This window comes from Mercenaria mercenaria, chromosome 12 (assembly GCF_021730395.1).
Source record: "Mercenaria mercenaria strain notata chromosome 12, MADL_Memer_1, whole genome shotgun sequence".
NCBI classification, from domain to species: domain Eukaryota; kingdom Metazoa; phylum Mollusca; class Bivalvia; order Venerida; family Veneridae; genus Mercenaria; species Mercenaria mercenaria.
The window spans coordinates 26,488,042-26,503,378 of NC_069372.1; the positions used below are offsets into that span (position 1 = coordinate 26,488,042).

At 34.7% G+C, this 15,337-nt stretch overlaps 1 pseudogene; it reads right to left on the reverse strand.

Annotated features, from left to right (window-relative positions):
* Positions 1–1,019: 1,019 nt before the first annotated feature.
* On the reverse strand, positions 1,020–13,299 carry LOC128547520 (uncharacterized; annotated as a pseudogene).
* Positions 13,300–15,337: the final 2,038 nt, after the last annotated feature.

A 15,337-nucleotide genomic window follows, 5' to 3' on the forward strand; every position in this document is an offset into this window, starting at 1 on the left:
CAGTAGTATTCCGCTTGTTGGAGTCACGATTCTTCCAGGTTATCTAAACAGACAAATTATACTTTTTGATATATATCTCAAACTCGACGAAAATATAATGATTCTGAATTAAAACCTATTGGATTTTTTGCCTATTAGAAATTCATAAAATTTTAGCGAAATATTTAACAACACCCACATTCGATAAAACGTAAAGCAAGATAATGTTCCTTTGATACTAAAACGTTAAGGTCAGCTTTTAAAATGCTAGAAAACATCTGATTTAAATATCTCCTCACTATTTAACTTTGTTTTGTACAAATATTACAGTCTTTCTTACACAGATGCCGGAAAGCTTATTTTTTGAGAGAAAACCATTCGACACCTCCAGCATAATAACAGTTTGCCTAGCCGAAGTATTTATGTTTCATTTTTGTCTCATGGCTAACCAAAGGAGATGCACTATGACTATGAGGAGACTGTCTCATGGCTAACCAAAGGAGATGCACTATGACTATGAGGAGACTGTCTCATGGCTAACCAAAGGAGATGCACTATGACTATGAGGAGACGTCATGCTATTAATGCAAAGTATAGCGTTCTAGATACGTTTCAGTCCGTTTCAGTATAAAGAACGCGTTATGTACAGTTACATGGGCAGATATACAACTGAAGTACAAGTTAAGTCGTTTTAAAGGGCAAGTTTATAACTTAACCATGCTTTACAATCGTCTAGAAGGGCAGATATACAACTGAAGTACATGTTAAGACGTTTTGGAGGGAAAGTATACAACTCAACAAGGCGTTACAGTCGTCAATGGCAAGAATATGCAATATGGTCAAGAGTTTCAAATATTGCGTTATTCTGATTAAATATATCAAAGTAACAGTATTACACAAACTATTAGGAAACGGTGCAGCCAGTGAAAGATATTGCCGTGGTATCTGGTATTATATGATTACTGTATTATGTGTATGTTTTATATAGATGTGTGTTATTGAATAAAGCGACAGTGATTAATTTGTTTTGTTTTTGCCTATTAGAATATAGGCACTGAATTATAATTTTAAAGCATTAATGTAAAAGAATATAAAATTGTTAAAATATGTCTTTCATATCCATTTAGTAACAAGATTTCATGTTGTATTTCAGAAATCAAGACCTTCTTTAAGCATATTTGCACTTGTTAAACTTGAATGTCCATTTGTGAATATTGCGAACAATTGCTTATCCTTGAACTATCTGTGCTTGGTTGAGATTAAAGGAGGCAAAGCCCATTTAACCATGTTAAACACATGTGAAAACGTGTCAAACTACCAGCTTGTAATTTACCTGTCTCAAGATTGCTGGCACCCCAGGCATCATAAAACATCGACTTGGTACCCGGTTTCTTCGGACAGTGCTGCATATGAATCCAACAACCCGCCCCAGCTGTGCGGACAGCGCCTGTAAAAATGATTAAATATGTTACCCTAGTTAGTAAGTATTATTAATAAGGTCAATAGCTGGAAGTTAGACATCGGCTGTTTTGCGATTCTCTACCTGTTCTCGCATGCAACTGACAACTTTTTCAAATGAATTAGAAGTAGAAATAAATACCCTCTGCCAATCATCAGACATAACTTGGGTTTCTACCTTAATTAGACGTCCTCATTAAAACTCGCGTGACCTACCTCAGGAAAAAAATATTGCCAATTATATTAGACACAACACCTACAAAAGTATCTCATACTTTTGTAAATATTAAAATGAATAACCACTTCAGATGACGGTAAATTATGTGTAGCATTTATAATTATGTTGTTATTGCTTTCTGGTGAAAAATATGATCTTGAAGATCTAGTACTGTTGTACAACAACGATTTTCAGCTGAAGGTCTGTATATTGAGGTCACTGGATAATTCAAGTAAGAACCACAGAAAACCCATTCTGCATGCGCCCGAGACAAACATTTTTCCTCGTCGTGAGAAGCATTGTTGTGCTGTTCCGCCCAAGCGTCTCGATAAATTCTACCGTTATTCAGTCCGCCGTGTTTTGGACAACCATACAAAGCCATAAAACATCCATCCCCTACAAGCGTTGTTGCCCCTACAAAAAGACGTTTTTCAAAACCACCTTGTGCTGCCCTATATATAAATATACATCAACAATATATATATATTTGACAATGAAAAGAGTCGGCACAAGATGGAAGTCTTAAAATTGAATAAATAAAATAACTTTATATGCCTTTCACGTTACATTTGTATGTACACAGATGAGCCAATAGGCGAAACTAGTTTGTATTTTTATAATTAAATACTGTTGGAAAGGCATGTGAAGTCATTTTATTTATTTAATTTTTAAATATATAATAACATACAAATGGTAAAACATAAATTAATTGTTTACTGCTTTTGTTTGAAACGATTGAGGTTAGATTTCAATTATTGCAGGGTTTTGATGATAGAAAAAGACCACAGGTACCGCTCCGGGTATTGTATCAATCATTGGTGGTACCAGAAGGAAATACTGCCCTTCCTTAAAACAGCTTGATAACTTCCTCACATGAAGAAGTCTACGTCCCTAGCGAGGTTCTGAAACCATATTGGTGAGGGGCAAGTGATTGCAAGTCAGCGACCTTAAACACACGGCCAAGAAAACCTTTAAATGTATTGTACACTACTTTGTTGGGTTCATAGTACAAGTAAACAAATACTAGTTATTACTTGCAAGTATAACCCCCAAGCCTCCACACAAATACTAGTAATTACTTGTACGTGCAATCTACAAGCCTCCATTTTTAACAAAAATTGTTCAGACTGATGATGAAAAACTCTCGGCGCACATATATAAATATTGCTGTTTATTCAACAGATATTTTGCCCAAAGAATAATTAACGTGTTCCTCTTTTGCAATATGTTACATCACAAAGTAATTTCTAAAACAATCCGTATACTTTCCTATAAAACATATAGGAAAACAAACTAAATTATATAATCTATTCTACGTAAAAGTCTCTTGACATTTACTTAAATATTTACCCCCTAAGATTTTAATATTGAAATTAAAACTTCATTTGTACTATCATACGTAGCTTAAAGTTAAATAACATTTCAAACAACCAGTTACATAGTTCTGGTAAAACGTCGTCCTGACTCATTGGCAGGTGTTTTGATCGCTATGAAATTTTGCTTAATAGGTATCATTCTGAAATGACTTCCTACAAATATGACGTCATAACGATGTGGCGTTATAGTTAATTCTAGAACAAAACACTAGATCAAATAACAAACCCTTTAAAGTGATTTTATTTTATAACAATTGCGATATTTTAGATTACTTGTTCATTAGTTCGCCTCAAAGTTTCGTTATGCAATTCTTTCAATTCAGGATGTACATTGTAATACATTGTAAAAGCCTATGTACCTAATGCTAAAACTGTTGTGGGCTTTAGTTATTACCCGTTTGAAAGCGTGTCTATATTTAATCACTGAAAAAAAGGTTTCCTGATTTAAAAAGGCCAACTATTGAAATTAAGACACCTTCAGAATTACAACAAAGTTGTGTCACTGTCGTTCTCTTGAAAAGTTCAATCTCTTTCCATGCCCATTTAAAAACAAACTTATTTCTTAAGTTACACTGAAACAAAATGTACGCAATAATTGTCATCCGCTTTCTGAATGATATTCAGAAAATGTTGTAAGTTAGAAAAGCATTTAAAAACAATTGATTCTAAAATGTTATTTTCCTTGTTACCAATCATAGATATTCAGCAAAATATATAATTTTCACCAGAGGGTCCGTAGATAGCAGCCACTTGTTCATTTTTATGGGACCCACAATAATGCCAATTCGTTACTGTCCGATAGAAACACATGGTCTCGTTGTCGGCGGCATGATGGTGCTTCTCGCCATAACTATCTCTGAATGTTCCGACAACATTCGGGTGATCAGTGCAGCCGCTTATACTTAACCAACACCCTAAACAAAAACAAGCATCCAAATTGTAATATCGTCAATAAAATATTACAAAAATGAAGTAAAATTAACTGTATCATACGGAAAACAGAACAGTTACAGTAAATTTACTCTATCAACCAGGCTCCTTATCAACGTTATTTATAAACTCAAAGAAATGATTAGGATAATTTTCCGACAATTCGTTATTATCGAAAAAGAGTTTCCCTTCTGGTCTGTTTAGTCGGGTACTCAATGGTATTTCACTTGTTGTTTTCTGGACAGGTGTTGAGTACATGCTCATATGCTTCCATATGTTTTCATTTTACATATATTTTGCATCAGCGTTATCGTGTAAGGTTTTTGTATGCAATTATCCGGATTAAGCTTTTGCCACGCTTCCTCGTAGTGTTCTTTTGTCGTTTTACTTCCTATATATTTTGTTAAGATGTCAATTGTCTTCGTATCCATACACACACCGCTGTTTGGATTTTATTTTAGGAAAACATTGGTACTCCTTAGGTATTTTTTTCTCGTTCTTATCCATTTCTCTTTTTATGACAAAAGTAAGAACCTTTATCATTGCGTACAATTTATGACTGATTTGGTTTATAATAAGGAAATCTTAATGTAGTTATATTAAGTAAATGCCGTTCTATGCTCGAACAGTTTTTGAAGACATATCACACTAAACATTTTTAGTTCCATTTTTCTTAGTGTAAAGTTTCTATTATATAAACTTATAGTGTAAGGCTTATATCTTTGAAACATGTCTTATTTCAATGAGTTATGAATAATACAGTATTCTCACCCTCCTTTGATACATTGAAAAGGTTTTTGACACGTGATCCGTCAGGTAGATAAGCTGGAACAGGGGAGTCAGTCGAAGGTGCATGCGTACTATACACATCATGACAACGAGTTATATTTATGTTTGTACGTCTTAAATAGAACGGAAAGACTGAAGGATTACAGATGGATGAATATGCAATACTATAAAAGTGCATATTTTCGCTGAGTTAAAATTTTGCGAATCTGAAATTTTGAGTATGTTCGCGAGGTTTAATACTTTCAAATTTGTAAAAACGGTATCATACTTGAATATGAATTTTACTTGTGAATATTTGCTCGAGGATTAACGTTCGCGAGATATTGGGCCTCACGAAAATAGTGAAATTAAATCCTCGAGAAAGATTTTGTTTTTACAATTGCTATCCATAAGTTGCAGTATGATGACTTCACATTTGAAAACTTATTGAAAACTTTTGAATGCTTTTGTAATAAGAAAAAATAATTTTAAACAAACGAAACCAGGCTTTCGACCAAAAATATCAATTCATATTACTTTTACTATGATGCAGCATAGGGAAGTCCTTCACAATAAATTGTTCAAAATGTTCTTATATCGCAATGGTTACACCGTTTCTGGACTGTGTTCAGTCAAATCAGAACGGACTTTTAATGACTCGTAACCACATTTGTTTATGACATTGGAGGGTGTTTTCATTTAGATACCAAGAAGATCATGCAAACTGCGCATTTTGTACCTAAAATGTTTATTTTTCTGGAGTCAAACGGAACCAATATAGAATCCATAGTGAAATTTCAAATTACATGTTTCAGCTTCTGGGGGGACTTTACCTCTATGAAGATACGTCGGTCCTACACTTATTCTAGGTCCTACATCACTTGGTGAAGGAACTTGTTCAAAGTTAACGTGATTTGCCCATCTTGCGGCATTGCATTTTAGTCTGTAATCTCCAATGTCAACATTGAAATGGTCTGTTGGCCCAGCTGACTGTGAAAACAAAAATATGTAGGGTTGAGTACTATAGGTTTCTGAATATTTATATACGGCTGTACTACATATAAAACGCGAAGTACAGGTAAAAATAAGTCTCATAAAATTACTGTCCTTTTTAGCTCGACTATTCATAGAATAGTAGAGCTATTGGACTCACCCATGCGTCGGCGTCGGCGTCCGCGTCCGCGTCGGCGTCGGCGTCCCGATTTTGTTAAGGTTTTGTATGTAAGCTGGTATATCAGTAACCACTTGTGGGAATGGATTGAAACTTCACACACTTATTCACTGTGATAAACTGACCTACACTGCACAGGTTCCATAACTCTGTTTTGCTTTTTTTACAAATTTATGCCCCTTTTTCGACTTAGAAATTCTTGGTTAAGGTTTTGTATGTAAGCTGGTATCTCAGTAACCACTTGTAGGAACGGATTGAAACTTCCCACACTTATTCACTGTCATAAACTGACCTACATTGCACAGGTTCCATAACTCTATTTTGCTCTTTTACAAAATTATGTCCCCTTTTCGACTTAGAAATTCGTGGTTAAGGTTTTGTATGTAAGCTGGTATCTCAGTAACGACTTGTGGGAATGGATTGAAATTTTACACATTTATTCACTGTGATAAACTGACCTACATTGCACAGTTTCCATAACTCTTTTTGCTTTTTTATGAAATTATGCCCCCTTTTTCGACTTAGAAATTCTTGGTTAAGGTTTTGTATGTAAGCTGGTATCTCAGTACACACTAATGGGAATGGATTGAAACTTCACACACTTGTTCACTCTCATGATCTGACATGCACTGTATAGGTCCCATAACTCTACTTTGCAATTTTTTCAAAATTATGCCCCCTTTTCGACTTAGCAGTTTTTGGTTAATTTTTTGTATGTAAGCCGGTATTTCATTATCCACTTATGGGAAAGGATTGAAACTTCACACACTTGTTCACATTATCAGCTGTTAAGCACTGTGAAGGTTCTATAACCCTTTTTCCCATTTTTACAAAATTATGCCCCTTTTTTCGACTTTTGTTTTCATTCAATTGACAAGGGTGTTGAATAGTCGAGCGTTGCTGTCCTCCGACAGCTCCTGTTATATTTACAATTATGCTTGTTAATAAAAACAGTAATCGGATCAACTTTATTTGGATCATCCAAGACAGACTATCCAAAATATAAGAAACCGATCCATTTTACAATCGATCAGGCATGGCGCAATCGGTTGTATTTTAAAGAATGGAATAAATGTATTTGTTCAAATGAAACAAATAAAACTTCGGAAACACTTTGTAAAATATGGTTATTTTATTAGTAGCTTGGTCTGAGATGCTGTGTTCGGCTCGAGTGGAGTTTGCCAGGTCGGGTCACACGTGGTGCGCAAAGCACCGAGTATGATCCAGCCTGACAAATCCACGAGAGTCGAATACAAAATCCTTTTTGTGTGTTGTTTTGTTATTGAACGAAATCTTCGATGTCTATCAATATTGAAACAGAATTGAGTGATTTTTTTTTGTGTTTCATACTTCATTTTTTTGCATTTAGAGTCAACTTTACTACAGCCGACTGATTTTAATATTATTGAATATAACAATATGTAGATAATTTAAAGGAGCAGTACGAACATGAAGTCTGTCAACCAGCCAATGATCTTGCGTATGATGAATGCCTCTGCTGTCAGTTTGTATACTAGCGTGTGTGGCATTATACAGAACATTGTTTGTAATCGTCCTCCACCAATATTAACATGTATGGTGTTCTGAAAATAAGCGACTTTCGAATGATTTACACTTATAAAATTATTCTATCCTTTTCACCTTTCCTAATTGGAAGCATATTTTGATATCAAAGGTCAAGGTTAAACGTACTCATGTTGAAACTGATTACGATAAATTACTGGTGAACTCTGAGATCTTCGATGACACATGCTATGTTAAAAGACTTGTTCAAATCATGAATTTTACCGGTTTAAAGGGAATTTGGCCGAAGGTCTTAGTCACACTGTGCCAATTTTAAAAGTGTTTTCTCCGGTTAATAACAGGATAACGCTTGGTTCTACCTTCATGCAAATTGAAGACACCGCCACTGTTTGGATAAGGCCTGATGCCATGGACGTCGACATTCGTGTTGTGTATTTTTGTTTAACGAAGTTTGCTATGAATTACCATACCTTTTTCATAGGGTCTCAAACTTGTTGGTCATCTGGGCTGTGCACTAACAGGCTTTATTCTGGAGATTTATATGCCAAAATTTGTGACAGACCTTTTGTGCTTTTACGATCGGCTTTTGTTTTACAACCGGTTTTTCTTACAGTTAGCTGTAAAAGCATGCAAAATGACTCCTAAAACAAAAATCTATCAAAGTAAAACCTGTAAGCGATTAGGACACACGTGGTAAAATCCTGCAAACCTTTTTCTTTAACATTAATTAGCTTGTCTTAATGTTTAATAAAATTACTTACATCATAAAATACGTTGCCTTTTATTGTTGTGCTCGAAGATTGGTCATCCAGCATTACTCCACGAACATCTGCCCCGGGTACAAGACGTAAAATGTGATGAACGGTGTTGTAACGTATTATATTATCCCTCTAAGGAAAAAATAAATTATACATTTTTCTACAGAAATCGCATTCCGACAAAATGATTCAGTGTTAAGTAACACATTTTAACCAGGAAAATCATATTGATTGAACCAAACACACGTATCCTCGATTCAAAAGATATACAATAAATATACCCGACTCAGGTGAAAAAAGCTATAACTTACCGTTGTCCAGTCACGCCCGGTGCCAAAAGCTCCACAGTCAGATGCGTTTACACAAACGTGGTGTATCAAGTTATATTCCATAATAAAGTCGTTACCTTGTTGAAAAATAACAAGCAAATTCAAATATATTGATACTTACGAACAAACCTTTATATTAAGTGTGTGTGTGTCGTTGAGGGGTGGGTGATTAGCTTGTTATTGCATGTGGGTAATATTAAATGACAGTGTGCTTTTGGCACTGAACAGATCCTTTCCATGCTTCGTTCCATTCAGCTATGTTAACATGCAAAATCTGATTTATCTAAGTATTCATTGGTATAAAAACTGTCCTATGACGATGTATGGCATTATGAACATGAGTTAAAGTGACCACTGATGATAAAGTTTCTTCCTTCTCCGCTGGTAATATGCATGCCCGAAACATCAGACCCAATATAATGACTGTCTTGAACTTTTACATCAATAGAAGAGAAAGGACATTTGTTACTCCAATTTGGATTTTTTAGACGTTTCCCTCTGTTTGAATGGATCACAGTTCTATATATAAAGATGAAAAATTATAATATTACTAACATGGTAATTCACTGCATTATATTGTCCGTCATATAGATGGTTATATCGTACCACGTGACCAACTCCGCGTATGCGGATTCCTCGGCTTTTCACTGCTTCTACCCGAGAAAACTGAAAGATTTCGTTGTTTTCTATTGTATGTCCCGACGATTCTAATGTATGTCTGTCCCCACCTGTTTAACATGAGTATTTGTTTAATATAAACAGTTCCATTGCATGTGTACCATTTCTCTTTCAAATTGACACATTATTCACATTTTTAATATAAATATAGAAACACTACTTGATTCCATAAAATAGTTATATAAAAATAAATTTGAAATTTGGTAGAAAGCACGAGAGTCGTCTGTTGATATTATGTCTTGATTCTTACAGAGTTAGTAATACAACAGTAAATGGAAACCTATATGATCATGTCTGAGATAAAAATTAAAAACACAAAAGCACATTCAATTTACTCCTCGTTATATTCCGGTTTCTATTTTCACGAAAAACAGTTTGCATTCCCATATACGATGGTTTCTAGAAATACACCAAATGAACGGAAATGAACGGCAATTTACCCTCTGTGTATACCCCGCCGTCTGTGTCATGTATTAGACACCTGCTTATGCTGCAATCGCGTGAGTCGCCATTTAACAGCACACCTGCAGCGCCTGTATGAAATTATGTAAGTCAATTAATATATGAGCCGCGCCATGAGAAAACCAACATAGTGGCTTTGCGATCCGTGCAGTCTGGTCAGGATCCATGCTGTTCGCTCACGGTTTCTCTAATTGCAATAGACTTTGAAAGCGGATGCGCAGGTTGGTCTGGATCTATGCTGGTAGCAAAGCCACTATGTTGGTTTTCTCATGGCGCGGTTCAGATATTAATTGCTTTTTTTCTGCAAACTTGCTTCGATAATTTTTTTCAACAGTATTTTTTTCATAACATAACATGGTTATAGTAAGTTTTATTCAAGTTCAGTTAAATTATTTTAATTTACATATAAATGATAAACCAAATTCGAAATAGCGAATGCAAATTGGCTGGACCCGAGCTCTTTTAACAATAGCGATTGATCCTCAAGGAAGCGGATATTTCTAATGCATTAAACCTTTTAAAAAACTTACATGCAAAGAAAATATGTACATGTAAGCACTTCGGCGGTTTATATTTAACAATGTACTAACATTTTATATATTTTTGTTTAATGAAAAATATCTACCCTAACCGTTTTATTGCCCTTTTATGTATGGCACTTTGTTTCGAGCCATGAAAATATGGAAAATTCTTTTCAGAAAGCTACCATTTATATCTAAACATAATCGAGGCTGGTACCTGTATTCTTTATTTCCATTTTTGATACCCGGATATTTCTTACTTTCGTACCAACGATACCAAACCCTCTGCATGCTTCAAGTGTGAAACCACCGATACTGAACTGTTGTACACGATGTGCTATTCTAAATAATTAAAAAATCTTGTCACAGAAACATACGCTGACATACGTTAACTCCTGTCAAAGTAGTCAAAACAATAAACTGATATTTTGGAATCCTCCTATTTATACATATGCCCAATGTGCAAACACGTCATTACTTTTACAAAACAATGCATTGTTTTCATTTCGTTACTAAAACGACTCCTTTACAGACTATAATGTTATAAGCATGGTCTGATTTAACTTACTGAATACAATCGTTAATCATTGATACATAAATAACATCTGAATCTACGGGAGTCCCATCCTTATTTGGTAGCCACACATATAAGTCTCCACTATTTCGGTCCATGTAGTATTCCCCCTAAAATGAGATAAACAGATTGTTCAAGTATGTTCATGAATAGCAACTGTTCTGACCAAGTCAATGCAAGGATCTCATAGGTAGCACTAGAAAAAATGTAGATTGAGATTTTCTTATTACCCGCCAGTAAAGCACGCAACAAACTAAAAAACCAATAAATGTATTAAACGAAAAGTACAAAATATTATATAACATATGTAATAATAACATATATAATATTACATATATATTACCTTAACAATGTCTTAAAATTCATGATATAATGGATATTCATGATACACAATGTTATAAAAATGTTCACTGATCATTTTTTGTAGCTTTAAAGTTCCAAACGTTCAATCTACACAAAACTTTTTTATGATCCAAAATGTCCATCAACGGCGTCGAAATAATTCCCAAAATTTGTTGAAAAATCCTAATTGAATAAATCCTGATTAAACCATATATATTTTGGTAAATCAAATAATCCTTTTATACGATAGCTGTTCAATTAATACGTATATAGACAGGCGCTAAAACTTTGTCTCCTTTATATATAATTTAGTATACTGGTAAATTTATAAACAGTAACATGTCTGCTATTTAATAACCATAGCAACGTGCTAGCGGACAAATCGACGTTTGCACGTCTTAAATATAAAATCATCAATAACTGCAAATATAGTTAAATAACCTTTTGCAAAAGAAATTCAAATCAACGTCGTGAATATTTTTTTATAATATTTCAGTGATATCTCCGTAAAAGTTAAAGTAAATCAGTGATTCAAGTTTATTTAAATAAACAATTTTTGTCTAGGGCATTTACACCTGGTCTTACTTAAAATGGCGTCATAAAACATCTAAAAATCAGAGCAAACATTAAATGATACAAGAACTTGGGAAAACACCGAAAGAAACTTTTGAATTATTGTAGAAAACAAGGGTTTTATTTGACCTATCTTAAAAGAAAGCTTAATCCTCAAATAGCACTAATTTCATTACTTTAACTAACTTGATAAGGAAAGATACACCTAAAATAGATTGTTTTAGGATTTCCATTGCAATAGATGACAAAAAATCCAGTATCTACATCCATCAGTTAAAAGTATATATTACATTATCCAAGAGTGATATCTCGATGGAAACCGACGTATTCTGCATTTGATACACTGAGTTTCAATCTTAGAAGTTGTTCAGTATATGTTCAATAGTTTTAAAAAAAGATAATCAAATAAATTTACAAAATTGACATTATGAGGACGTCGGCGTAGCCGCATAGCATACACCTTACTTAAACAAAACGATCATAGCACAAAACAGACTGTCTGTGCTTAAAGTGTAAGATTCCTAAAATAGAAAATCCCAGTACGGCAGAACATGTCCAACTGGATTATGAAAACTACATGTGTGTATACATACCGGTTCATCCAGCGCAGACAGTACATTGATAAATCTGAAATAACCACCTTGTTCCCCGTGGCCAGCTGTTTGATTGCCCTAGTGACCTAACAAGTATAAATATAAATTTTTGGTCAAAACGAAACAATTTAAGTGGTGGCAATATCAAATTTTCAATATTGTACATACAGAAAAGACCCTCTTGCTTTTTACTACTACTTTTTTACTCGTTTTAACATTCTTACTAGTTGACGCGCAAAATCTAGGTCCCCGGCAGGGGTTTGGCTATATGGAAGATAGATAGATACTTAAAACTGCGCAATCTGTGGAACAAATATTGTTTTAAAGCAGGGCGAAACTGAACAATTATAGAAATGTGTTTAATACAAAATATACCAAGTCTCTGATTGTTATCTGAAAGTATAACATTAGGATAGTCGTCGTGTATATTAATGGTACATTCAGGGGATGTTGGCGATAATTGGTTTCTGTTTTTTTCCGCGGTTAAATAACAGGGAAAAGGATAAACAAGTATTTGTAACAATATTTCTTTAATATGAATTTAAGGAGAGAGTTACAATTCCTACTCAATCCTGTATGCCTTTTTAATATATGTAAATGTTGCAAATGAATTGTGATTAATAGATATTGTTTAAACCAAATATGAATTTTGAAATATCTATACATGCAGCGCCCTGTGGCAAAAGTTTACTTGCTAACCTGTTCTGAGTCCATACGTAGTGCGGTGGTAAAGGGTAACGGTTCTGCTCGATGATTCTAAAGCTTTAACTTTAATTGTTTGGTCGGCCCAGCTCCAATACCTGAACAATATTTCTGACAATATAACGAAATTGTAGTAGTAATATTTGTGTTATTGTAACAAGTGTACTTAATACGTAAAATGTGTAGATCTATACACATTAATTTGTCGCTGAGACCCAGGTACTTTGAACTATAATGGTAGTATATTTAGGCAGTATTATAATTAAAAGTAGACAAGAAAATTTAATATATCTTTAAACAATTTTTACTTTAATCATCAGTTTTTCTGCTTCTGATGCATTCATTTTGTATCTTAGTGCTGTATAAAGAGGTATATATATTCTATTCCTTACCAGTAACCATCAACCCAAATATTGGTTTCATTATGCCAGGACAGTGGAACAGTAGAGTTATATCGAAATCGAGTACCATTTTGTCCATCGAGAACCTCAACGATATTGACAAATCCCTGTAATAATGACCATCAGTGTATGACAAAACAAATCAAAGAAGGACGCACTCAAGCATTTTAAACGCATATACTTATGTATATTAACATTAACAGTTGGCTCTAGAATCGGTCTATAAATTAAATAGTTTTTTGTGATACTTGAGTTCCAATAAAGCTGCTCTCCGACTGTTATATTTAATAAGAAGTTTCCTTACATCAGCTTTTTAGTAGCATCCAATTACAGGCGAAATTCAAATACCTCGGTATGTTAATTGAATTCAGTAGCCGTTGACTTCCAACTATTTGACTATTAGCGCTAATTAGAGAAGTAGTGCTTTTACTCAAAAAGTTTTTTTAAAAAATTGTGTTTTGACGGTGACAAGTAAATACACTTAGGGCTATTTTTATAGCGACAACTTTTAAATTCCGTTTTCTCGAAATTGGTTCAATGTATTAGTTTGGAACTATATAGAGTTATTTGGCTACATTAGCTGCAATCTGACTAAAAGTACTTGATCTTCTAAACGATGATCTGTGAATGACCTATTCACATTCAATTTTCTGTATATTTCGATTTCCGGTATAATTGCTATTTTTATTTTACGCAAATCAATTTTTATTTGAACCAATCAGACGACACGTTTGAACAAGCATTTAGCTGACCATTAAAATAGCGTCGTATGTCATAGGGTGAGAAAAATGTGCAGTACGTTCGGGGTTCGAACCCGGGACCCCTCGCTTACAGAGCGAGTGCGCTACCGACTGAGCTAACTGGCTGCCTGACACATATGCTCCCAATACGTGACCAAGTTCGTACCGTGATGGTCGTCATTATTGTAAACATGAAAACACAGTCTAAATATAAATGTTTTAAACTTCTACTTTCGCTTACAAAATGTAACAAGCAGGCTCTGATTGGCTAGCGGAAGGGTCGCCAGAACGAGTCTATCAATAGCACGTCTTCAAATCCAATGCGTAGCGATAATTGGAGATGTACTTTAATCAGATTGCATTAGCTGTACAGGAATTATAAAATCTTTCAACCGTGACGATCCAGCAGTTTTGCGCCTGGCACGTGCACGATTTCAACATTTTGCACAAAGAAATGTTGGTGAGCAAAAATATCGATTTTTATTTTCATTCAATTATTCAAGACTTCTAATCACCCTGAAAAAAAAATAACTTTGCTATCAAAATTGTAATGGTAAGGGTGAATATCCAAAAGCGCAGTCGCGAAATCGGCATGTTGCAAACCTGACATTCACTCAGACATGTAAGTAAATCGAATTTTATTTATATATAACGAACTGTATCTATTCACAATAAATTATAATGCAAATGTACATTAATCAGTTATATTTTAATATTGAGTTATTTTTTAACAGGTTGCCCGAGTCTTTAGCAGACATGTGTCCACTATGGCTAGCCTTCGGCAGACGTTTTAGCCCACAGGTCGAGTTGATTATGAGCCTCACAGAATGATGACAACGCCTGCACAGGATGTGTGGATCGTTACAGATCATCTTCGAGATCGTTTCAAGACAGAGACATGCAATGCGAGGGCGACAAGTGGAACGCATGCTAGACCCGTAGGTTGACAATCAGTCTCCAGGCGGCTCCGCGAACAGGGAATAAGAGCTAGGCCATTTAGAGGACATTCTTACACCATGTCACCAACAACAGCGACTGCAATGGGACCGCCGGCACCAGTGTATGACACGGGTTGAGTGGTCAAATGTCCTGTTCACGGACGACAGTCGGTTAAACTTATACCAAAACGACGGAAAGATGCGAGTGTACAGACGTCAAGGTGAAAGATTGAACGATGCTTGTGTGTTTCAATGAGACCAGTCTGACGGTGGTTCCATGGTTGTATGGGCCGGAATGTCGTT